Here is a 26,497-nt window from a genome sequence, read left to right on the forward strand (position 1 = left end):
AAATTAATGTTAACCTTACAAGCCGCTTCCTGGTTGAAAAGACAAATCTCAAAAACTTCTTTCCAAAATAGAGATTTAAATTTAATGCAACTTTTACAAAGCCTTGATGTATGTCTTCAACAAGAAATGGGTTGTCAGAAGGAGATAAAGAACTTCCAACGTGCAGCATGTAATGTAATGAAAGCAGTTTCTTATTCTCTTCTCAGGATTTATGATTGTTGCACATTTCTCATATAATGGTAGATTTTAACATTGCAAAGTGGACTATAAAGAAGAGGTAGATATTGCTATCTCTTACTCCCTCATGCAAAATAGATTTTTCTCAACTAGCACTGTGCTCTGTTGATGCAAGTTGTTAATCCATACCACTAGTCTTGCACCTCCTGCTTCTGCGTGTTCATGTGCAAATAATCATGCCACAGTTCTCTGTCAATACAAATGTATCATCACTTCTATCATAACCAGCACTCATTAGTCACTTAATTGTAACTAGTACTCATGCGGGATTTTGCTCACGGATTTACTGACATTTTTTCTGTTATGGTACCGACTTAGTTTTTCTTTGCTATTTATTAAGATTTTCACAATTTGGTGATGTGATTGATTGCTTTTTTCTCAAATGTTTCTCACATTTTCAGGAACCTTTTTGATAGGGTATGGAAGATCTCATGATTAAAGCAGACAGAAATTACTGCCCATTTCTTATGCTCTTTGACATTGAGATTCTTACTGCAGACCTGATGTATGATTCCAGATGCTGCCAGGTTTTGGTTGATTGACTCAGTCTTGCAGTCATCTGTTGCATTGTCTTTGGTGGTGCATTTCTCTGGACTCAAGTGTATTTTCCTCATTTCTCTTAGTGGAGTATGGGAGTCCTTACTACTTACCAGTTCCTAGGAGTTTGGCTGGTGGACCACAAAGGTCACTCAGTTGAAAGTTGGTAATGGCATTTCACATGTGTTGCTGGCATACTGCACTTCCTACTGCAGACTTAATTAAAATTCCAGATGTTACAAAGTTTTAGTTCAAGCACTCTGCCATGTCACAAATTTATATGTATATATTTTGCAATTTTTCTCTCAGTGTGAGACATTTTTCTTCCCTACCCAACCTCAGGATATTTATTCCCAGTGGATCCAGTGTTAGTTGGAGCTGGTCCAACTAATTAAATCCTCACATATATGTAAATGTTACCTAGTATCCTTCCTCTGTCCTACATCTGGAAGACATATGTCCTCTACCACCAAGTTTTGGACTGGACATACATCCCAGTTTTCTGGTCCCTTTTCTTACCATCTCCTGGATCTCAGTTCCTGGTGGATCTGGTTGTAGCTGGATACAGCACATTTTCTTGCTTGTGTACAGCCAGATATCCTCCTACTGTGGACTGAAAGTTAGGGTAGAGACCAGAAAATGTCCTTCTGTCAGGGCTTTCCACCTTCTTACTGCCTGCTGAATCTGGTGTTGGTTGAGTTGGAAATGCTCACAAGTGAAGACAGATTTTGGTCCAGAAGCTTGTCTTCCTTACCAATTCCTATTTCTAGTTGAAGAAGTAGATGCTCCTCTAGCTATTTCAGCTGTGATGTATCATTCCAGACTCTGTAAGATGAGGTTAAGCTATCACTACAGTCCATTGATGAATGAGACTCCTGGGTGATGAGTGGCTAGGATACAGTCATACATATTCTGAGATTCCTTCATGTCTTTCTGACCGTCATAAAAAAGTGAAGTGTATACTTGGATCAGATGTGGTTTAGTCTCCTACTGAGGTGTGATGTTTTCTCCATTGGTTGCACACTTCCTGGTCTATCTCTGGGCACTTCCTAAAGGGGTCTTTTTTTTTTTATCAGGTATTCACCAGTTCAATACATGATTCTAGCCATTTTGTGGTAAGTAAGATATCATATTGGAAAACAGCATTTTCCTACTCTGAAAATGTATTTCCAATAGATACTTGAAGTGATTAATGAGTGCAGGTGTGAAAAAGATGCTAGTTACAGGAGTGGTGTTGCACTCCTATTGGTGCAGAGGCTGCAGGATTATTTGCTTGTGGATATGTAAAAGTGGAAATCTTTGGCAGTGCTAATTATTTGAGAACACATTAAAACCTTTTAATGCTAGGTGTACTTTCTGTACTGTGTGACTTAGATATAAAGAATGTATAAGTGTACATTAGAATAAATCATTAAGTTTCACATATAGATCCACAAAAATGTATTTTTAAATATTGATAGTGAAACCTGTGCAGATATTGGCTGTTTTAACCAAAGTAACCTGTCTGTACAGCTATAAATATCTTTGTATTTGGTTTGCTTAAAAGTAATCTTATAAACTACAAGTGCAAAGTACCCATCCCCACTGATGGGTAAGGTTTTGAGTCAACTCCTTTGCAGTAGGTCATGGGTCATTGCCATGTCATTTTATTGAATTATTTTATGAATTTATGTCAATTTGAAGTCAAATTGTAGATTATAATTTAAACTTTAATATTTAAATAGTAAAATAACACATTAGATTTTAATGAGTCATGTGGTGTGGTGAATGCAGCACTGTTTAAAATTAGATGTTTCTGATGTCAAAATACTAAGTCTGTAGTTTTGTATAAATTAGGAACTCAAATTACTAATATTATCAAACTAGAATATAAAATAAGAACCTAGTATCCTTTTATTTTGCTGGGATGTGGTTCATTTATTGGATCAAACACAGTGACATTGTTCACCTCTTTCCAGTTTTGAAAATGGTCCCTTATATACATGTACTTCAATATGTGAATAACCAATCAACAGCTCAGAATATCCCCACAATGGTTTTCACAGCCATTTTATCTGTGTTAAGATTATCAGGTTCTTTTGATCCAAGAATTCAGTGAGGTAGATTGTCTGTAGTCTGCTTGAAGTTTCATGTTTTTGTAAAATCTAAATACATTTAAAGTTACTAAACATAATAGTAGAATTCTATGGTATCAGTGTAATTATTTGAACTTTTCTGGTTATTGAACTTGTGTGTGTGGGTACCTAAAATAGTTTGAGAATTTCTCTGGTGCAAAGTATTAAAAGGCTTAGTAACCTATGTCCAGCAGTAACGAAGCACAAAGGTCATAGTAAGAAGAGAGAATTGTTTGCTTTACTTAATTTACTGTGTTATATTTTAAGAGAAATAAGTTTAATAATATTTCTGAATAGTTATATATATAATGCCAAGATAGGGAAGCCTAAAGGCTAGTTTTTATATTACTGGATATGTAACTTGAATGCATGTTCATCTCATCAACCCAAGTTATGTAATGTTAGCTAGGCGTGACTGGGAGGTCATTGTGACAAAAAATAAATGTATGTAAATATATAGCATCATGAGATTTAGGCTACTTGTTATAAACACTTGTGTTATAATATGTGGTCTTTCAAGCACGTAATAAAACAACTCATATTTACTTCTTAATTTTTTATAATGGTTACAAGGTTATTAAAGGTGACAGACGTCACATAGTTATACAAAATAAGATAAAATATGAAGTCATACTGAAAACAAACATTTGAAATGTACTTAGGAGGTTTTAGAGATTACAGAAATATTTGATATTTTTGGGATAAAGAATAGCTTTTTAAAATCATAACATGAAATAACTAAGGACAGCATCAAACCTGAACCATTAAGCCTTTCTATATAAATATTTTGAAATGTGAGACTGAAATTATTGTTTGTCAACAAACTACATGTGAATGTAATATTACATAGAATTATATGAGAAATAATGTACAATGCCATATTTTATTTTTATCATGATTGCTTTACTTTCTTTCATTAGAGTAAGCACGAAGAAAAAGACAAAGAGAACAGGAAATCTGCCCATCAGTTTGTTTCCATCTGTTACAGTATAGCAGCTGATTGTGATGTGTGTAACAAGCCTCTGGCCAATAAGCCAGCTCTTCGCTGTGAAAGTGAGTGTCTTGTTATGTGTTACACTTGAAAGATTTAAAGTAATAAACCTTTAGATTGTAAGATGACTGTTTATGAAACATGGAATTATTTGTAGAAGATGGTTTATTTGATTATAATTTTACTAATTGCAGATAATTCAAAATCCTCAAACAAGAAACTCCTTGGAGATAAATAGAAGAGAGAGACTAGTTTTTTTGATCCAAACTTAATTATAATGTTAATAAATATTTTATCATTCATTTATTTCATGTGTCTTAGAGAAGACTAGTTAGGTTTGTCATTTTTACCCAAAAAGGGCAAAACTTCAGACATCGTGTTTGGATCAGTATAGAAGTGTCTGATTTTTTTGTAATGTGCACATGGGTTTTAGAATTCACATAAATAAAATAGAAAAAAATTATTTACACTTTACCTCAATAAACAAAGTTTAGGCATATATATATATGTGTGTGTGTGTGTGTGTGTATATAAAAATGGCTTGTTTGGGTTGAGAAAATTGTTTACGTAGAGGAGCGAACAACGTTTTGACCTTCTTCGGTCATCGTCAGGTTCACCGAAGGTCAAAATGTTGTTCACTCCTCTATGTAAAACATTTTTTCAACCCAAATGAGCCATTTTTACATATATATTTTTCTCTACAAGTGGGTTTTCTCAACATAACTGAAAGTGTTGCATTGGTTATTTTGAAGAAATGCCACCTGGATTTGAAAAGTAGTCATTAGAGCTATTACTAATGCCACTAGATGACAGTAGCGTGCTAATATGCTGTGCTGCTTTCTGTGGTCCAGACAGTGTATACAGAATGCTGTTTCTTTTACAGTGTAAAAGCCCCACATGATAAATGTAACTTATTCTTTTCACTTATTGGAATTTCAAAGTTTTAGTGAAATTTCACTAAAACTTGTAAAATTGTTGAAATATTTTTAATTTCAGATTGTTTGGTAGCAGTTCACTCAAACTCGTGTAAGGACCAAATTGTTGATTGTACAAAATTCAAAAGTTCAAGGGTGAGTGTATCATGAAATAATAGATGTTTTCAACTATTTAGGAATATCTAAGTATATTTGCTATCATAAGAACTACACTGTTTTCTTCTGATTATCAGAAACAGAAGGTAGTAGATTGTGATATTCCTTTGTTATAAGGTAGAAATACAAATAAAAACATAGCTTGTTAACTTATTCATAACAGATCACTTTGAACATTAGCAAGTTTTAATGTGTTGTTTCATGAGATTTAATTTATGAAGCAAGTCCATGTTTCCCTATCATGAGAAGTGCACATTTTTTAACCCATTTGTAGCTTTTCTTGTGAAAGCAACATATCCTGCCATTAAAGTGTTTATTCCAAATATTCAAAGTAGTGAAAAGTATATGATTTCTCAAATCTTTTTTCCGTGTTTTGAATGTTTGTCCAAGGTTCAACTTTTATCAAAACAAGTAATCGTGAAACCCCGAGTTTACGACGAGAAAATTCCGTGAAAGAAAGAAAGAAAAAAGTAATTATCACAGTAATTGTAATTAAGAACAAATATTTTATTGTTGGGACTTTCCAAAACTCTCAATTAATGATTCTTCTTCCATAACTTACGATGGGTCTAGATAGTGGAATCAATGAATTATACTTATGTGCACATAAATTTAGTTCATCATATTATTGTATTCAAGAAGTTGAATCAGAATAAATCTACATTTTGACCAAAGGACTATTTTCGAAAACTTGTAGAAGTTAGAAATAACATCTGTCTTTACATTATTTTTAAAGGCAGTTTTTGTTGCTATCCTACAGGTTAAACCTGTCAATCCTTCCACGTCTAAGGAAGGCTCTTCAGTTCCTGCACTCCAGGTTCCAACACGTATGTTGTAATTTTTGATGTGTTTTGATATTAAAAACCCTGTCATTGTTTAATATTAATGTTTCATGTATGTTTTTGCTTGCAGTTAAATCTTATGATGCATGTTAAATTTTTATGATGTGATCTCTCATTTCTGAATAAAAAAGCCTGTTCTTTTCTTATGCTGTTGTAACATCTTATTTTAATCAAACTTCATTGTAAATAACTCCAAGAAAACTGCCTTGCTTTGCTGCTAATGTGTGGTTTGTAACTATCTTGTCCCACATTATCACAGGTCGTGTTCCTCATTATCCGTATCACAATCGTCATCTCGTCAGACCTGTATCTCAGAATGTGACTCATCTAGGTGTGTGATTAATAGAAAGTTTTGGGACAGTTTTATGCAATTGTTACTTGAAGTACTATTGGTCAAAACTCTATTTGTGAATGTTATTTTTTGAATCTGGTGTTCAGTTTGAATGAATTTTAACACTAATTAGTTAAGATATAATGGACAGTATGGTGGAAATAAATATCAAGTTAACATTAATTAATGGACTCTTACAGATCATTTTATAATTTCATCTAAAGTACTGTTGAGAATTACTCTTTGTTTCTTTCAAATTAAGTCTGGGAAAAGTTGTGTAAAAATTCTACAAAAATTTATAAAGAATGAAAGCTTTGTTTTTTTTTTGCATTTTGTGTGTGAGTTGTGGTAAACTCCAGGAACAAATTCGTTTTGTATAATTTTGTGAAGTAAGTATTTTGTATCTTTAATTCTGTGTGACTTGTGGTAAACTCTAGCACAAATTTCTTTTGTATAATTTTATAAAGTAAAAGTATTTTGTGTGTGGCTTATAATAAACTCTAACATTAAACTTTATTTAGTTTTTAAAGTAAAAGTGTTCTTTGTATATATTTTTGCAGTGCATGTAGTGTTGATGTATGTGTTTCTTATTGAACTGTAAATTGTTCATAATAAAATAGTGCAAACAACAGTATTTCATAACCACATGTCTGCAGACACCACTCTGACATAACCACATTATTGGTCCATGGGATTCATGTAAAAAAAAATATATATATAGAATAATCTTACTTAAATTGTGGTAGTTTTTCATTATATGTGCATTTTTAGTGGTTCATGACAATTAAGAAAGGATAATCTATAGTTACTGTATTGTGATTTTGTTACATAGATTTCAAAGAATTATATATATATTTGATTATAAAACCATGATGGTTTTTCCTCTGTTTTTACTTCAGTCACCAGCAAATCACGGAACAACTCGCAGCCTGTAAAAGACAAAAAATTTACCGACCAAACAGTGATTTCAAAATCACAGGTAAATTATTTTACATAAAGTGCATCTTGCTTATTTTGTACTTTGAACAGAGTTTTGAGATCAGTCAGGTTTAGTAAAAGTTCACTATCTGATGACACTTTGTCATTTAATTCAGAGTGTTTCTAAACAGATAAGTGTTTAATTGTAATACTACAGGACAAATATATATACTCGATGTGAAATTTATGAAACTTTGCATGTAACTGTCTTTTTCAATGTTTTAAAAACTTGTGTTGATTATGTGAAAAGTTCTGCACTAAACTTGTGATGAAAATTCAGTTGTCTTTTTTTTAACTGGCTATTTTGAATGTCAAAACAAAAATAATGTCTGGTCTACTTCTGTCTGCAACAAGCCAGTGGCAGAACATTTTTATACACTTGATATAAAATCTGCAGTAAATTAATAACACAAACATAGATTCAGTCTGCAACTGTGTTGTAAGCTGTTTTGGGCATTGACTTGAAACAAACAAGATTTTGTAGAGGTTTAGAGATGCCGAATTTTATAAATTACCTCATATACTGTATTACACCACCATAAGGCCTGGCATGGCCAGTTGGGTTAAGGCGCTTGACTCGTGATCAAAGGGTTGCTGGTTCGCATCCCTGTTGCACTAAACATGCTCACCTTTTCAGCCGTGTGGGCATTATAATGTGACAATCAATCCCACTATACGTTGGTGAAAGAGTAGCCAAGAGTTGGCAGTGGGTGGTAATAACTAGCTGCCTTCCCACTAGTTTTACACTGCTAAATTAGTAACGGCTAACGCAGATAGCTCGCCCTCTTGTAGCTTTGCGTAAAATTCGAAAACACAGTACACCACCATATTGAGTTTCTTTTGCATGGCACACAAATGATATCTTCTGTTGGGCTTGGACTACTATGCCCTCAATTCAACAAGTGAGTTCTTATGTTGATCTGAAAGTCTTTGCAATAACCTATAACAGATATATTTTTGACATATTTCTGAGAAGCATTTAATAATAAACCTGTTTTTATAATACAAACCATGTAAAAATGATAATTTTTATTGGATATTTTCTGAATTTGTACATTTACTGTACAAATAATTTGCAGAAAAGTGCATAAGCTAGCTTTGTTTATTTGTACAGATTATCTAAGTAGTATAGTTGAACTATATAATTTTATTTCTGTTTACTTTAACTTCAAATTTCTGAAGACTCCACCCTACCATTTATGTTTAACCTAAAAAGAAACAAAATGTCACATCAAGTAACCACTCCCATACAGACAAAAACAGTAGTTGAACAGCAAATGATTGTTCGACTGAATATCATTGGTTTATTTTGTATCAACTTTTTAATATACATGTACTGAGGAACTTTTACATTCTTATATTTCTGGTGGCTTTTCAAATTAAAATCTTTCATTACAAACTGACTTCCAGTAATTTTTTTCTTTTTTTTTCAAATGTAGCCCCAGGGCACATCTACAGTTGATGCACCAGTGAAAACAAACTCTTTGTTACCTTCAGGGTGAGATCACTTTTGTAAATATGTCTTGCAATTAGGTTAATGTTAAGGGTGAAATGAGCTTTCTTGGCACAGTGTTAACAATGACTTTGTTATCTGAAATCTTTGTGGTTGTGTACCAGTATACAATACACATACAGCAGTCAAAATGGAAAAGTAAAACTTATTGATAAAAAAAGTGTACTTTTCTTTTGTAAATTCAAACTAAACTACTCCTAACTGTTTCTGGTTTAATAATTGTTCTTATTTTCTTCAGCATTCTGGAGTCCATTATTAATTACAATGATATTTCTTTGTGTCAATTACATGTAATTAAAAAAGTAATATGTGTGGGGAGGGTCTCCAGTTGTTCGTTTTTTTTTCTTTCTTGAGATTTTATTTTTAAACTAATTATTTTCCCTTATTATTTTCTTTCTACACTTGCCACAGTAAGAATCTGAAGTGTGGAATAATACATATTTCTAAGAATGCCAGATGCTAAGGGACTTAGCTAGATTTTGAGAAAAAACAGGTATAGATACTGTAAACTCCAGGTTTATATTTCTTATGATTTGTTTTGAGTGAAAAATCAGCTGTGTTTTGTGTTTGTTGAGAACCAACTAGTTGACACTTAGTTCTGATGAGAATGTTGCTTTTGACAGCGTGCCTAACAGGGCTTACACTCCCAGAGGCTCGACGCAGTGGCGTAGGGTTGCCACTAAGCTGGGAGTCAAGTAAGTCAGTTGCTATGTACTGATGTTAAAACTTTTTAATATTTTCAAACCCGTAAGGGTTCTTCTTGCTTTTCTAACCCATCTTGCATGCCTGCTGCATGAAGATGGGTTTGTATCAAGCATGCTTCAAGAGTTTCCCTATGTCCATCTTTCACATCTTTAGCAAGGTGTTATAGGATTGTTTTTTTTTTTTGGCAATATTCATGTTAACTTGTTTTAATTTTGATAGGTCCCTCTCTGTCTCTCTTTATAGATCACAAACTTTCTGTACTGCATGACTAGTCTTGTAATGAACTAGGAATATGATTGGTCATTACAATACAGTGTGACATATCTCAGTGTATTGCATAGTATTGTAAATTTTGTGAAATTCTAGCAATTTTGAAGTTTTCATTATTTTATCTTATAAACAGTGAAGCAAAAATTGTGAATTCTTTTATTTTCAGGTTGTTTCAGGATTGTATTACGCATGTTAATGTAGCAAACTATATTTTTCTTCCTTTCTCAAGCATGTACTATCATGTATTGCTTAACATTTTGTTTTATTATAATTTACCTCAATGATTTAATGGTAAAAACAAACATACTGCGTATCTAGCATTTTTACCTTCATAATATTTTTTGACAACAGAGCATATTTAACAAATATTGATTACATTATGTAAATTTTGACATGTTCTCAAAGTTTTACATTTTAAAGTAATGAAATAAGTGTACAAAACATTATATTTTCTTGTAATTTAGTAAAATTACAAAATTAGGCTTAATTTCTAATAATTTGATTTCACAGTTTTAACTTTCACAAACTTAATGGCTATAGATACACATTTTGGCATTGAGACAGTAAAATTATTTTTTTTATATCAATTGTAATTGATCACTCGAAAAATGAGTGATATTAATGTGTTTAGCTTATGAAAGAAATAACTTTAGTTTATAGGCATTTAATATTTTTGTTTATGAAAGGTTTAAGCATAATAATTTGACATTTGAAAGATAGTTAATTTGGAAAGTTTGAATTTGATAATTTTAAGTACTTTTTATGTATACTAAACTGCTGACAGTTTAGGTATAACATGCTAAACATTCCCTCAATGTAATATTTTCATTTAAATGATTCCTGACTGCATTTAAGAACTTGCCTAAACTATTTTATTTGCCTTTTAATATTATGTATGATATTCCTATTTTCTGATGCATAAATAAGATTGGATTAAGTACCTTACTCACCTTTTAAAAACAGAGTTAAACAAACCTGATCCCTACATATAGGTCACACATAATTACTGTGACGTCTGCTAAAATATAAATCTTAGTTATAATTTTAAACTCTTTGTAATGATTATTTTTATAAAAAAAAAATGTAAGGTTCCCGATTTTCTTCTAGCAAAGTAATTAATGAAGAGAAAGAAGCAGATCCAAGTGATGACACCAGTTCAAAGTAGGTGTTAAATTGGTGCAAAATTAAATATAAAAACACCTGTACTTAACCAGTTATTTCAAAGTGTTTGATAATCATTAATAGAAACAAATAAATACAGCTGATGATAGCAGTTCAAAGTAGTTGTTAAATTGGTGCAAAATTAAATATAAAAACACCTGTACTTAACTCCACATTATCTAACCCAGTAAGTGTTTGATAATCATTAATAGAAACAAATAAATACAACCGATGACATTAGTTCAAACAAGCGTAAAATCATACTTGACCTTACACTGTCTTATTCCAGTAATTTTTTAAAATGTGACGTACAAGCTAAATAATTTATAATTTTGTGGCCCATTCCCCTAATGAAACATTTAAGGTAGTAAGAAAAGTACCATGGTAATGCAAACTAATAACTCAGAGTTTTTTCCCTGTAACTCTTAGTTTACAAAGTGTATTTACATAGAAGATCATAATAAATGGTAGAGAACTGTGTTGAGCATTATTTTTAAAAAATTCTATACGTTAGTGTAAATTAAATTTGGTTAGTTGTTCAAGTTCCTTGTTTGATATACTTGGATGTACATGAACCAGAAGTGGAACATACTTATAGCTAGTCTTAAACTTTATGTATGTCTTTATCCCTTTTAATCCATTATTTTTTGTAGTATTGTGGACATTAATTCGGCTTCTTTGGAGTCTCTTGAAGATGCGTGTCAAGACATCAGTGATCTGGAAGATGACCCTGTTCTTCAGCTAGCAGTTGAGGAATCTGCAGTGTGGAGTACCACAGTAGACAAGAAGGTGAGAGAATTTTGTTAATCCTTCTATGATTGTTTTTTAAAACAAGGAAATTCATGAAGTATTTGTTTAATTCCCATTTTTTGTAAAGCTCTATCCAGTCAGACTTATTGCGAGTCATTCTTTCATTTTAAATCTTTTTATGATTTTAGGTTTTAAAGAAGCTAAAAGACAGAGAGGTAAAAAGACAAGAGTCAATTTATGGTAAGTGTAGTCTGTATATTGTAATAAAATAGTTTGATATCTTGTTTGTATATGATGATATATTGTGAAAATAACATTTCTGTGGTACAGTGTTCTGATAAGTCAAAGAAAACCTCTTCTATAAAATGACCTCATTATATACTGATGTAGTTCACAGACTAATGATGTTTGTTTAGCATCAACTACATGCTTTTATAATCAACTTCTTTCTTGTTAAGTAATTTTTTTATTTGTATTTTGGGGTTAATGTAGTATTTCTTAGGTATTTTGTGTTTTGAAATTCTTAAATATAATTGTGGAAATTTCAGCAGTGCATTATTTTCTGTTAAGTTGAGTAAAAAAATTCCTAAATCATGATATTAGGAAAAAAGTTAAAAAATTCAATTTAACACAAGTACAAAATGCTGTAATCTAATACTTTGAAAAGATGGACCTTCATTCATCATGTGCAAACTATTTGCTCTTCATGAAGAAAGATCCAGCTATTGAAAGGGCTTGGTGTTATAAGGCTTTATATAAAACTAAGTTTATTGTTGAATAATGATTAACAGATAAATGTTCCAGGAAATTTTGATATTCCAAAACTGCTACAGCAATTGACATCAAGAGATTTTCTTTTATTATAGGTTTTCAGAATCTAAAGTTCAACCTCAAAACTAAAATATCTGAATTGTATTACGTTGTTGGTATATTACAACAGATATAATAATAAATAAAGAAATACTGAAAATTTAAGTGTTGTAAGTTATGCAGGTGTACATTTGTTTTTTTTATAGAGTTTATTCTAACTGAGAAGCATCACTGTTTAACACTGAAGATAATGCAGAAGGTAAGAAACTACAAAATTATTGAAATGTCAATAATTTGTCCATTACATGATAAAGCTAATGTTATTTTTGTATGAATTTTTTTAAAACTAACAATTCATATATTTTATTGTATTGGTTTTAGTTTTCCTAACACTTAAGATACATAAAGGCAACAAAACAAATTGGCACTTAATACTATGTTAAGTATGTTACATTATATATTCATTATAGAAAAAGTATTTATTTTGTAACATTTCAACACTTTTCATTTGATAGCAGACTAACTAACCATAATGAATGTATAAAAATCTATTAAATAATGAACTTATCTGTTCAGTTCTTTATCTAAATTAAATTAAAGTGTTTTCAAGAATTAGCACTATTTTGTAGTTTCAACAGCTTTTGTCTAGCATAATTGTGTAATAAAATGTTTCTGTTTAAAGTAAATTTCATCACACAAAACAGGTGTTTGCTCACGGAATGATTAAGGAGGTAGGACTGACGAAAGACCTAGTGGATCGTATTTTTCCGTGCTTGGAAGACTTGCTAGAGATTCATTCGAGGTTTTTAAGAAAACTTCGAGAAAGGCAAAATCAGGACAGAACAGTTGAAAAGATTGGAGACATTCTTTATGAGCAGGTATCAAAACATCCTATTTTGAAATGTTGTAAGACATTCTTTATGAGCAGGTATCAAAACATCCTATTTTGAAATGTTGTAAGACATTCTTTATGAGCAGGTATCAAAACATCCTATTTTGAAATGTTGTAAGACATTCTTTATGAGCAGGTATCAAAACATCCTATTTTGAAATGTTGTAAGACATTCTTTATGAGCAGGTATCAAAACATCCTATTTTGAAATGTTGTAAGAAATGTATCAAAAATCAATAACTTGTTGCCATCACTGGTCCTTTTTACAAACATCAAAATTGTCCAACAGAGAAAAACTAAACTGAACATTTGTGGTAATTTTTTTGAACAGTGTGATACTTTGTGTGTTTAATAACTTGAAGTTTAAGTTAAATTAATTAAATTTTTTTTGCAGGTTTTTATTAGAAAAGAAAATTATGGTAATTTTTTTTTTTTTCCCATCTGCTGCCAACCTAAAACTTATTTTCATTGGTCTGTGAAGTCTCTGATGGGTAACAGAAACTAAAAGAATACCTATTGGTTTTTGTTTAACTTAGTGCACTTAAAAATATATTTTGGAAACTATCATATTAGAACTTCATTTGTTGAATATTATAATTTATTACAGTTATAATGGTATTTAATGGTTGGTTTTATCTTATCAGTTTCAGGGAGAAACAGCAATTCGGTTGAAAACAGCCTATGGTCAGTTTTGTAGCAGGCATAAAGAAGCTCTGTCCTTGTACAAAGATATTCATAAAGCCGATAGAAAATTCCAGAACTTTATCAAGGTTAGGCTTTACGTATGGTTCTTACAACAATTATGTTTTTAAGATATTTTCATAACGTACACAAACAGTCAAATAACGAGTCGAGGTTAGAAATTTAAAGATAATGAATTCGGTTTTGGAAATTTTGTAAGCTAATTACTAGTCGATCAAAACATGTTCTAGTTGTTAGTTCTTGGTCAATTAAAAGAAAATTGTAACTACCAGTAATTTGTGAATAACAGTTAATTTTAATAAATAAAAATGACATTTTTTTATTTATATTTTATAGAGGTGCAGTTTGATTCCTGTGTGCAAAAGTAGAAGAATCCCAGAATGTATTCTTTTGGTGACTCAACGAGTAACTAAGTATCCCTTGCTAATTGATTCACTCATCAAGGCCACCAAAGGTAAGTAATTCCTATATTAAAAACTTGTTTCGTATTTTCTGTGTTTTCGTTCATAATCGCTCGAACCTGGAATTTTACTGTTTTATATTTATTGCAGATGATAAGACAGAACAGCGTGTTCTTTCAGAGTCGTTAAATAATGTCAAGGTACGTACATTTACGATTAGTAATTCTTTTATGATTTTATTAAAAAATTAAATATTGAAATTATTAAGTAATTTGTTATTTGCAGAACTTGCAAGATTTTTCTCAGTCCATTAACCTGAAGGATGCTTAGGGAGATAAAACATTTTCAGGTCATACTTGCATATTTATATTGACTGTTTTTGTTAGATGGTAGACAGGTATAGTGGTAATTGCAATTCATGTACGTTACTAAGTTAGATGAGAAATTTTGTTTTTTTCTTTTTCTACTTTAACACGAACAAGATGTTATGAAAACAAGATTGCTGATTCCTCAGGCCTCAACTTCCAGTTCTTGAGTACATTCAATCATAATACACTTTTACAGGATTGCCAGTAATTTGTTTTGCATGTCAATATCAACATAATCGCATGTTAATGTTAATATCCTAGTTCCAGTAGTTAATAACAATGCATTAACCATTTCTCTGTGTCACGGGTCAAAGGCCATGTCATCCCATTTATTAACTTGCATCCAAAATTGTATTGAACTACTATTTTATGAATTATATCAGTAAGTTTGGAATCAAATTGTGGATTATAATTCCAAACTTAATTTAAAAGTAAATATTAAAATAACACAAATTAGAATTTAATAAGTCATGTGGTATGTTGAGTGTAGTGCTGTTAAAATTAATGTTTCTGATGTAGTTTTGTACAAATTAGAACTCAAATTACTAATTATCAAACTATAATATAAAATAAGAACCTCATATCTTTATAATTTCCTGAGACATTGTTTATATAGTGAATTAATTTTGAAAAAGGTCCCTTACATATGTTATATCAATATATGGTATGTGAATAACCAATAAACAACTTAGCATGTCACCAAAGTGGTTTTCCAAAAAAAAGGCTGTAGCTTTAGTTTCTAATTTAGTTTCTCTAAACTCATAACAGGACATTATCAGTCAAGTGAATAGTCAAGTGGCAGAAAATGAGAGACAGCAACGGTTATTGGAAATGTACAACAAGGTGGATGCCAAATCAACTGCTTATTTTCGGGGTTAAAAATTCAAGGTACGAATTAAACTTTTTAAGAATTGCAGTTTGAGGTATTGCATTAAGTATGTGGATCTTTCATAATTACAGCAACTTAGTGAAAAGTTTTGTGATCTTTTGAATAACCATAGTCTTGAAGCAACTCAAGTATCAGTTGTTTTTTTGACCCAGAAGGATTGATATGCATGTTTCATTTCCATGGTTAAGAAATTCGTGCATTGTGTAATTATTTATGAATGCTCATTACGTGTTTTAAAATAGAGTATGTATGAGTGGAAATTATGTAAGAATATTATCCATGTGGTCTCCCTAATACTGTGTTCGAACAATGTAATCACTATGCAACAAGGTAAGTTGTAAATATTAAAATGTCTGACTATGCACAAATATTACTTTCATCACCCACGTGAATAGTAAAACTTTTACGTGCAATAGTTTTACTGATTTTTGTTGATTTTCTTTCAGAAATCTGACTTGTTGTCTGGAGGACGCAAGTTATGTTATGAAGGCACCATTTCTCTGAGAACAGCTCGAGGGAAAACTGTGGGTAAGTCCTTTGTCACATTATGTTATTTAGAATCTATTTTACTAAACAAGTAATTTTGTGTTAGCAGCTAATTATAACTGTTGATAAAACAAGAAACAAATCTCTTTTGTTGATTAAAAACTAAACACAACATTCTGCTGAGTAACGAACAAAAAATCTTGTTGGCATATGTACATGAGGGAACTAATTATAAAAAATATTGTTTATAGCAATACAATATTCCTACATTGTAAGTGTTTATAAATATGTTGTAACAGTAATTCTTTAGCAGAATGAACTAAGAATTAATATTAAATTTCTGAGACATAAGTGTGAAGAATGATACAGAATATCTTTGGAAAGTTTTTAACTCTGATTGTTCTTCACCTTTTTTAATGTGAAGTGAAATATTTTTGACAGATTTGGTTTACTGTGACTTCAAGATGGTACAGTAGTCACACAGTCACAGGGATAACTGATAAGGCTAAAGAATAGAAAAATTCTAAAATGAAATGAATGTGGTATATAAAGTTGTGCATCATGGACATTTTAATAATAAAAAGTAAATATAAAATGAATTTGCCTTAGTTGGTTGTAATAAAAAGGGTTGTCTATGTTGATGGAGATACTGCAGTCTTGATGGTAAAACTGAGTGCATATAGCACGAAAAAAACCAAGATGAGGGAATAGTGCAGAAATCCGTAAAACTGTGTGAGAAAACAAATATGAGTTAGAATGCTATTAATTCTGTAAATAAATATTGAGTTATCTGTGAGTACTCATCCCATGATTAATGAAAGATCACCTTAGAATATGACAAGTTGCTTCCCTTATATGTAATTATAATAAAACACCCATAAAAAGTGCAAAAGCAAAACTGAAAATTTTTATGTACATCTCCATTAACCAAATTAACCTTCAGACAAATTTTGGTGAAGATCCAACCACACCATGCAAAGGTGTGACAAAAACAAAAGTTAATTCTTTGAATAGAACAAGACTTTAAGTTGCTAGTTACTTCTGAAATTGGAATTTATTATATATTTACGCACGCACGCACAATTATATATAACAAAACAAATTATCTCTGTATATTTTTCAGTCGCATTTGCAATAAAAGTTAAATATCTCAATTGGTTTTCAGAGGTCCTAGCAGTGGTGTTATCGGATGTAGTTTTATTTCTCCAAGAAAATAATCAGAAGTACTATTTTGCTTCGGTGGATAATAAGGTAAACATTCATGTTCTTCTATAAATTGTCATCACATGAAGTTTAAAACATTCGTTACTTATTTTTTTAACCTAATGTTTCATGAAGTCCACTGCATTGCCAGAGAACTTCTCTTTGAATGTTTAATGTTGATACCTTTATTTGAAAAATCCGTATCGCACATGAAGTAGAATCTCTAAGGAAAGAAGTATAGGGAGCCAGCAAAAGGTGTTAGATAGTATAACAATCTGACTACACAAAGAGAGTGACTGATGTAATCACAAGTTCCTGGGACCAGGAAAGGTGGAGGGACATGATCAAATAGCTACAAAGCTCAGCACTTTATGATAACGAGATTCAATACATAAATTAAGCCTAAAGATGTTGCAGTATTGTATTTTTTTAAATTTGCTTGAGTTTAATATTTTGTTAATTACCAAACTTTAATGCATTTTTAACATGTAATTCTTAAATATTTATCATGCACACAGCAGCTTATTACTATTACAAGTTGCATGTTTTTATAAATTATTTACAAAAATAACTATCACTGTTTTTGTTTTATTTTTTAGTCATGTGTTGTGTCACTGCAGAAGTTGCTAGTAAGAGAGAAAGCTGGCCAAGACAGTCGAGGCATCTATTTGATTAGTTCCAACCCCAACGAACCTGAAATGTATGAAATGATATGCTACACAGCTAAGGAACAGAAGATGTGGGTTGAAGTAATAAAAAGTGCAATAGAACATTGTCCAACCTTGGGTGATTGTTTTTCCTGTATTCCTGTTTTGTATATAATTTTATTTACTGTTCTTGGTTCATTTTCAGTAAGATAGATTTTAATTTTACACTATGAAAGAAAGTTAAGACTATAGGTTTGTATTATAGTTTTAATATAATATCAGGTGCATATTTGTACTTTAAAGTAATTTATCAGTCAGTGTTTGTGTAATAAACCTTTATTTCTACACTGCCCATCTACCACGCTATTTTGTGAAAGTCTTAAAAAATCATACTTTAATCAGATCACCACCTAAACATTTATTGTAATCTGAGAAGATCAGACTATAAAATTGAAACTTCTTTTATCTATGAATATTTTCTCCAGTTGGTAAATCTGGAAAAGGTTTGCTTTAAATGCTTAATTTTTTTATGGATATTTTAAATCAACAATATTCATCTGTGGCTTGTAACATTTTTATTGGCATCTAAAACAACAGGTGTTACATTATAAGTGAATTTTTAAATGAAGTCATATACTTGTGTTTGAATTTTGTAGATGAAGGAATTTCAAACGAGAACGAAGAAGAAAGGAAATCGGAAGAAGCAAAGTCGGCAAAAATAAACCAATTGATAGGTTAGTTGTGCAACGATGTTTGTTTATAGTGTGCAGAACAATATGTGTATAACTTTATTTTCTGAGAACTTCTTGACTGGCACTTTGTATTTCTTGACAACTACATCTTATGATTTAAAATTTTGTTTATACCACATCTCCAAGTGCCATTAGCCAATACTGACACTAGATTTTAATTAGAACTTGAATTGATAGTAATACCAATTGGTTTCAAACATTTATTCTTACTTTATGTGGGCTAAGAGGAAAACATTTATTACTAAACTACTTCTATTGGTCATTTTTGTTACACCAGTCTCTTTAAGTGGTTTATGGATTATATTAAAAATTAGCTTAATTATGCATCTTTTAATGCTGAAGTAAATATTTTTTACAGAAAACTATAATAATCATTTAGGGCTGGGTGTGTCTTGGTAGTTAACATACCAGATTATTGACCTGTGGGTTCAGCATTTGTGTTCGATTACCAAAAGAAAAAATACAGAGTGATGCTTTATGCTTTGGGGTTACAAATGTTTTATAAAAGTTATATTTAAATCCATATGTTTGGTGAGACAAGAGTTAGTATGTGTGCTTTTGACTAGCTGCCTTTCCTTTCATTCATAACACACAATTAGGAAGGACTAGTGCAGATAGTCCTTAAGTAAATTTGCATGAAAGTAAGGAATGTTTGTTGCTTGCGTCTTTTTCTTGTATGGTTTATAATGCATTTTCAAAGGTACATATTTCATGTCCATAAACCTAAAAACTATAGAAATTATACATATAAAATAATTTGCTTTTTTAAGGATTTGGTGTACCTAAAACCATACCTTTTTAATGAAACTTTGTGCATGTTTTGAAGATTTGTTTTTGTAATTTATTGAATTCCTTTCTATCTAATGATTTTTAGTACAGAGATTTTTCCTTTATCAGAAACAAGAAAAGTTCAGTACTCAAATATTTAAAACGAATTTTGCATTTAAATATTTATTAATTAGATTTTAAGATAATTGTAAGTAGTATTGTCAATTTGTGCTTGTTATGAACTACTTCAGTGTTTTACATTCAGACTTTTATATGATTGATACCCTGGTTAAAGATTTTATTTCTTTACATGTACATTGAATAACACAACCACAATGCCACACAATAGATCTGTAGAATCATTGATTCCATCCTTTTACCATAAAAGCTGATTAGGGCTATCAAATTTCAATCTGCAGGTCATGATTTTTAATCTTCATCAGCAAAAATGCTCATCCTGTCATCTCTTGGGGCATTATAATGTGATGGTTAGTCCCCACTGTTCATTGGCAAAAGAGTATTTGAAGAGTTGGCAGTGGGTGTTGTTAACTAGCTGCCTTTCCTCTAACCTTAATACTGTTAAATTAAGGAAGGCTAGCACAAATAGCTTTGTATGAAATTAACAAACAAGTTACCACAAAAAAAAATAAAAAAATATTGACCTAACTTTGGAGGTGTAGATGTGTGATACAAGTGTAACGGGTCAGACAAAATAGAATAAGAGTTAGAAGTCAATTACCTGCTTTCCTTTTAGCAGTTCAGAATTGGGGATGAGTCGGACAAATAGCCCACAATTAGACTTGGGCGAATATTCAAAATCAAATAAACACCTTGGACACTTGAGTGAAAATTTTCTATCTTTGAGTACATAAGACAAAAAAAGATTTCTGGATTACTTCATATTGGGGAAGCATGAAAATGTTTAGAAGTTGTCATCTAAAAGAAAAGAAAAATATAATTGTGTAACCCTACTTTGAATTTTAAAATTACAGATTGATGAATCGTATTTTGAGAGTAAAGAAACGTTTTGTGTGAATAAAGTTTTCTTTTGTATTCATTAACCATTTTTATCATACTGATATATAAGGTACTGTCATTCAAAATGCTAGTATAATTTTTCTACTTGTTATTAAAGTTTTTCTGTTTCACTTATGTTTTTTTAGGTCAGTTATATGAAAAAGATCTGACGATAGCCCATTTGTGTGAAGGTAAAATGCATATTTTTGCAAATATTATGGTAAGTTGTAGACCTTATTTTTTTTAATGTAAATACCATGAAAGTTTTGAAATACTTGATACTAAAATAGTCAAGTATCAAGCTTGTACTCTCCCTGTACATTGTTTAGTTGTTTTTATATAAAATGGAAAATGTAATACTTATTTTAAAATTCTGTATTTTTCACTCTTATTTTAGTATTTTTTTAGTCATTGTTTCTTAAGTTTATTGAGATAAGTGAAGGAAACTTAAAGTACGAGACACCTTGGAGTTTACGTTCACGTTCAAAGAATAAGAAAAGCAATGAGACTTCACTAATTAGGAAGATATTAACATCAGTTAAATTGTACACATAATTAAAAACCAATCAAAACTAATATTGCTGAAATGAACTTAGTTTTGATTCAGTTTTAATTTTCTATATAAACCCACATTTCTAATCACGTGTTACTGTGACATCAGCAGTTTAGTACATTTGAAACTACTTAACAAATTATCTGAGACAGGTGGGAATAGATTTCCTAGATTGATTTTCTATAATGTCCAATAGGCAACACTTAGAAAAACAATTTAGGGAAAACTTTGATTTTTAAATTGGTTTCTGAAAAGCTGCTTACCACATACCTTCCTGTACAGTCAGTCAGATAATTTGAGCATATAGAATGTTTTATTCTTTAAAACATGAAATAATTCTGACATCAAAATTTCAGTGCTTTAATAAATTATATTAATTCAAATAAATTCTTATCAGAGTAAATTATGTACCAAGTATAAAACTGAAAGAACATGGACATTAATATAGCTAATTTTTAATAGATATTGATATGGTTTGTTTAAAAATGTCATATTAACAACAGATCTATTAAAATACAGGTTTCAAAATGCAGAATATAGTTTTAATGGATTGGAGATATGTTTGTTTCTGCTTAATATTAGAACTGGGAATTTCCTGGGTGCTTCATGTATGAATGATAAAAAGACTGTAATTCAAATTGATGGGTTTGCACGTTTTCAATTCTAAAGTGAAATATTGTTTGTTCATGATTTTGAGATTTAGATTTTAAACTTCAGCAAAGTTTTTATACTGAAATAGTAATACTAGTGGAAACTACTCAGATTTTAATGGGAATATGTTATGGTAAATCAAACTGATTGGCAGAAAGAGTTAGATTAACGTACTTTGAATAATCTTGATTCCGGTATTTATGTAGATGATATAATATCCATAAAAACTACTCAGTTTTTGCATGTTAGAATAATTCATGCTGACTGCTAAAGATTGGTTAATATACTTTGAATAACATTGACTTTTGTTTATTTTATAAAATATACAAATTTAAGATATTGTACGTTTCTACTGAATCCAGGAACTCCTAGGTGTTGATCCTGAACCAATAGAAAATGTAAGTAGGATAATGGTTGTCACATTTCAGACTTACTAATTTGCATAGTAGCAACTGAGAAATTTAAAAAAGGTCATTTTATTAACTGTTTTCTATCTGCTTTATTGTTTTATTTAGAATGAAAATTTGATGACATTTTAGTTATGTTTGCTTCTAAATATTTATTTCTTCCTGCTTTTATTACATATTTATACACAGATATAAACCTAGTAGTTGTAAAATTTTTGTCGAGAATTTGTAAAATATCAAATTCATTTTAATTTTGATTCATAATAGAATGTTAAAATATGAACTAAGTGTATTCTTCATAAACTTTTGTCATTAAACTGTTGTTTACCAGGATAGAATATAATTTAAAAACTTTGAGAGCATTGGTGCTGCATCACTTGAGAAAGAAGGTTTTATAATTTTTTTTTTGTCTCAGATAAAATACACGCACTTACTAGAAAGGCAAAATGGACCAGAAACTAAAGAAATCGTTTTCTCTGCATTAAACGAAGGTAAGTTTTAAAAGGAAAGATTGAATAATTATTGAAGTCACCTATTCACAGGTTTTTCCATTTTACATTTTGGAGTCATTTATATACTTATCTGTACCCTTTAAGTCAGACTGTCATTCTGTTTTGTTACTTTTGAAATATGAATACAATAAAGTTAGTTAAAATAAGGAACTAGGAAATTTTGACATCTGTTATGATATTCTTAAATGTAGAAAGCAAGCTATTGAATAGTATAGTAGATATACAGTAACTTTAAAATGTAAGCATAGTTTAGTATGATGTAAAAGACTTTCTGTTCAATTTTTACATATTTAATTTACAGTTTAAATATTTCTTCAGATCTCTTGCTAATTTAATTTATTGTATTCTTTTTTGTTACCATTAATCCTGAAGCTGTGTAGGTGGATTTTATTTGACTAAATAGTTGGCTAAGATGAATTTTTGTAACTGCCATTCTTATCATATAGAACTTGCTAATTCAGTTTTAATGACACCCAGAATTATGTAATAATATCTAACTTCTAGCAGTATATAAGTTGGTTTAGAAGGCTTAACAATCACCAACTTTTTTTATTTTGAGAGGATGACGTTTCAACCTATCACTCATCAGTAGCTCATGCTATATGTTGTTAACTACATATTTGTTGTCAGAAGGCCTAATACAAGCACAACCATAAAAATGGATGTAATAATATATACATTTATGGAACTGTTGTCACTGGCTGATTACTACACTTATTGGTGTAAGTTAAACATTTTTAATTAGTAATGGTGTTGAACTTGACAATTTTAAAATATACCAGTTAACATAAAATTTTTCAACAGAATGGACCAGATTATTTCAACACACAAATGTTTATTACTTACTGTATCTATCAGTATTCTCTTTACTGTATAATTTCTTAAACATGCACATGCACACACACACACACACACACACACACACACACACACACACACACACAGTTTCATTCTTATTAATTGACATTACAACTCTGAAATATTTGATTTTATTGTTTGTTGCTTTTAGTTGTGTGTTTTAGGTCTGACATTGGTAATTTTTAACTGTAAATGTAAGTCACCATGATTTCATTGATGAACAAATAACCATCAGAAACCTTATCTGTAAATGGGTTTGTATAATTTACTTTATATATTTAACAGATATTGAAGCTAGCAGACTAATTCTGTTTTTAGTATTAATGATTAAGACAGGTTTCTTTGAACTTCATCCTTTTTGTTCAACAGAACATGTACACTGTATCGTTTTTTTATATTAGTGTAATTTATTGTTTGAATCATTATCTGAGATCTCTAGAGTAAAATTTGTTTAAATTTTTAATCTAAGAAAGTTTGCTTTTATCTCTTAATTTCAGCCACCCAACTTGCTAATACGCTTTATGCAACTGGTACAAACCTAAGTCGGAGTGTGAGTAGTGCAGGAGAACATCAGAGCGAGGCATACTACTCACCTGTTTTACCAAAGCGTGCTGAAACATTTGGTGGATTTGATAATCCTAACAAAGAACAAAGTAACTCCAACAAAACTACTGGTAAGGTGATTAAAAGACTGTAGATTTTCGCCCTCTTGCTGGAGCCTTAATCAGGCAACAGTGTACTAAGCAATAAAACATTTGTGGAACTGTTGAACCATTCATTTTCCCAACAGTTTATTGTTTGCCCAAGATACATAAACCTTGTGTATCGATGTGACATGTCCAACCTGCAAAACATCCAAATGTATTTCTAGCATGCTAAAACCTCTGACAATAGATCTGGTTTATTTAATTAAAAACTCCCAAGGATTTGTTAATCACGTTTCTCACCAAATAATATCCAAAGACATGATAGCTAGTTTTAATGTACTTTCATTTTTCACCAGTATATCTACTAAAGATACAAAGTAAATAACATACAAAGGGTTAAGTGACACATTACTTCCAACAAGAACATCATCATCATTCCAAACATCATGATTTTGATGCAATTTTTTTCCATTGGAATGAACAATTTTACAGTGTGTTAAATGCTACATCATTGGGTTCATTTTTATCGTTGTGCTAGCAGAAGTATTCATGCAGTATTTTGAACATACCATTTTAATACCATGTTTTCAACAACCTTGTACATTGGAAGATGTGTTGATGATGCATTTATTTTCTGGACCCATGGAAAGGAAAAGCTCCAAATGATTCATGCTCATCTGAACAACCAGTTTGGCAACATACAATTCTTCCTGGAATGTAACAATGATAATGTTCTTTCATTCCTCATACAATTCTCCATTGAACTTAATGATGGTAATGTTCTTCCATTCGTCATACAATTCTCCATTGAACGTAACGATGGTAATGTTCTTCCATTCCTCATACAATTCTCCATTGAACGTAACGATGGTAATGTTCTTCCATTCCTCATACAATTCTCTATTGAACGTAACGATGGTAATGTTCTTCCATTCCTCATACAATTCTCCATTGAACGTAACAATGGTAATGTTCTTCCATTCCTCACACAATTCTCCATTGAACGTAACGATGGTAATGTTCTTCCATTCCTCACACAATTCTCCATTGAACGTAACGATGGTAATGTTCTTCCATTCCTCACACAATTCTCCATTGAACGTAACGATGGTAATGTTCTTCCATTCCTCACACAATTCTCCATGGAACATAACGATGGTAATGTTCTTCCATTTCTTGATGTTCCAGTTCATGAGGACATTAATTTGGAAAAATTGGCCACTTCTGTTTATAGGAAGAATAATCAAACGGATAAGTGTCTAAATATTTCCTCATCCCATACAGTAGGTATCAAAACTGGGATTATCTGAACACAAACCTATAACTTATTTTATACATAACTTAAACAAACTGAAATGATATTCAGGAATAATGTTTATCCAAATTAAATGATTCAGCGTGTGTTACGTGGTTCATCCTTTAACTACTAATGAACCACAGCATGACAGTCACAATGAAAGAGAAGGCATTTCTTCCTCACATATCTTCATAGGATGAGAAAAATCTTCATAGGATGAGTAAACTTAACATAACTTATATTTGTAAGTTCTCATATGCTGCAAGACACTCTCATGAAGATAAAATCTCTACTTTCTATTCCTCTCACAAATTTCATGGTTTTTACCACTTTGTGCAATTGTAATAAACAGTACATTGGGAATATACACTGCTCGTTGCTTGTAAGGTCAAAGAACACCAAAGAGATATTGGAACTGTGCTATAAACAAATCAGTTATAGCCTTTCACGTTCAAAAAATGACTGTATAATAGACCTAAAAAATGCCAAAATAATAATAAAAGAAAAAAACAAAGGTAGCTGTTGCCATCCAAGCACAGGACAGTGGACCACTAATTGGGTATTAATGTAAACTACAACTCAATATTACATAAACATCAGTAATAAAACATATAAAATGTATGTCATGAGTTTGATGTAAAAATGAACTTTTAATTTTACAATGTTATTTGAAGTTGAAAAATTCCATTATTTTTATTGGTTTGTATAATACAGGGTGTTTGAAAAGTCACTGAGCAGTTTTGTAATCATATGTTATTATATTTCAAGCCAGCAACTGATAGCGGTGTTTAGAAACAAAATAAGAAGGATCCAGGCCTGTATTGATGCCAAATGGGTCACTTTCAACATTGTTTATAATTGTCATTCATATTTACCTCCTGTATTCTATATTGAAACATGTCTGTTAATAAATATATAAGTGCACAGTGACTTTTCAAACACCCTGTACTTAATTGTATTTTCCTTATGTTTATCGAAGCAGTCGTTTTATATTTTACATTAATCGTAATTCTATATGTTTAATAACTTTAATGCTAGATGTCAGTTGTCACTACAACTGTAACCTAATGAAGGCTTCAGTAACAGGGCAAAAACTTGCAGATAAAAGTATTTTGAT

The 26,497-nt window shown here is 30.7% G+C and overlaps 1 pseudogene across 1 annotated transcript in view; it reads left to right on the forward strand.

The window, feature by feature from the left end:
- Nucleotides 1-26,497, forward strand: part of LOC143222442 (rho guanine nucleotide exchange factor 28-like) — a 148,866-nt pseudogene that overhangs the window by 114,661 nt on the left and 7,708 nt on the right. Inside the window, exons 18-41 of the transcript XR_013012234.1 lie at nucleotides 3,809-3,941; nucleotides 4,876-4,949; nucleotides 5,731-5,797; nucleotides 6,072-6,143; nucleotides 7,043-7,122; nucleotides 8,561-8,619; nucleotides 9,258-9,329; nucleotides 10,717-10,770; nucleotides 11,424-11,559; nucleotides 11,709-11,760; nucleotides 12,537-12,589; nucleotides 13,035-13,208; nucleotides 13,867-13,992; nucleotides 14,261-14,378; nucleotides 14,476-14,525; nucleotides 15,462-15,581; nucleotides 16,029-16,110; nucleotides 17,234-17,319; nucleotides 17,871-18,057; nucleotides 18,575-18,652; nucleotides 20,602-20,675; nucleotides 22,022-22,057; nucleotides 22,482-22,557; nucleotides 23,934-24,110. The product of XR_013012234.1 is annotated as a rho guanine nucleotide exchange factor 28-like (transcript). The remainder of the gene's footprint in view (nucleotides 1-3,808; nucleotides 3,942-4,875; nucleotides 4,950-5,730; nucleotides 5,798-6,071; nucleotides 6,144-7,042; nucleotides 7,123-8,560; nucleotides 8,620-9,257; nucleotides 9,330-10,716; nucleotides 10,771-11,423; nucleotides 11,560-11,708; nucleotides 11,761-12,536; nucleotides 12,590-13,034; nucleotides 13,209-13,866; nucleotides 13,993-14,260; nucleotides 14,379-14,475; nucleotides 14,526-15,461; nucleotides 15,582-16,028; nucleotides 16,111-17,233; nucleotides 17,320-17,870; nucleotides 18,058-18,574; nucleotides 18,653-20,601; nucleotides 20,676-22,021; nucleotides 22,058-22,481; nucleotides 22,558-23,933; nucleotides 24,111-26,497) is intronic.

This window comes from Tachypleus tridentatus, chromosome 8, assembly GCF_004210375.1.
Source record: "Tachypleus tridentatus isolate NWPU-2018 chromosome 8, ASM421037v1, whole genome shotgun sequence".
Lineage (NCBI taxonomy): Eukaryota > Metazoa > Arthropoda > Merostomata > Xiphosura > Limulidae > Tachypleus > Tachypleus tridentatus.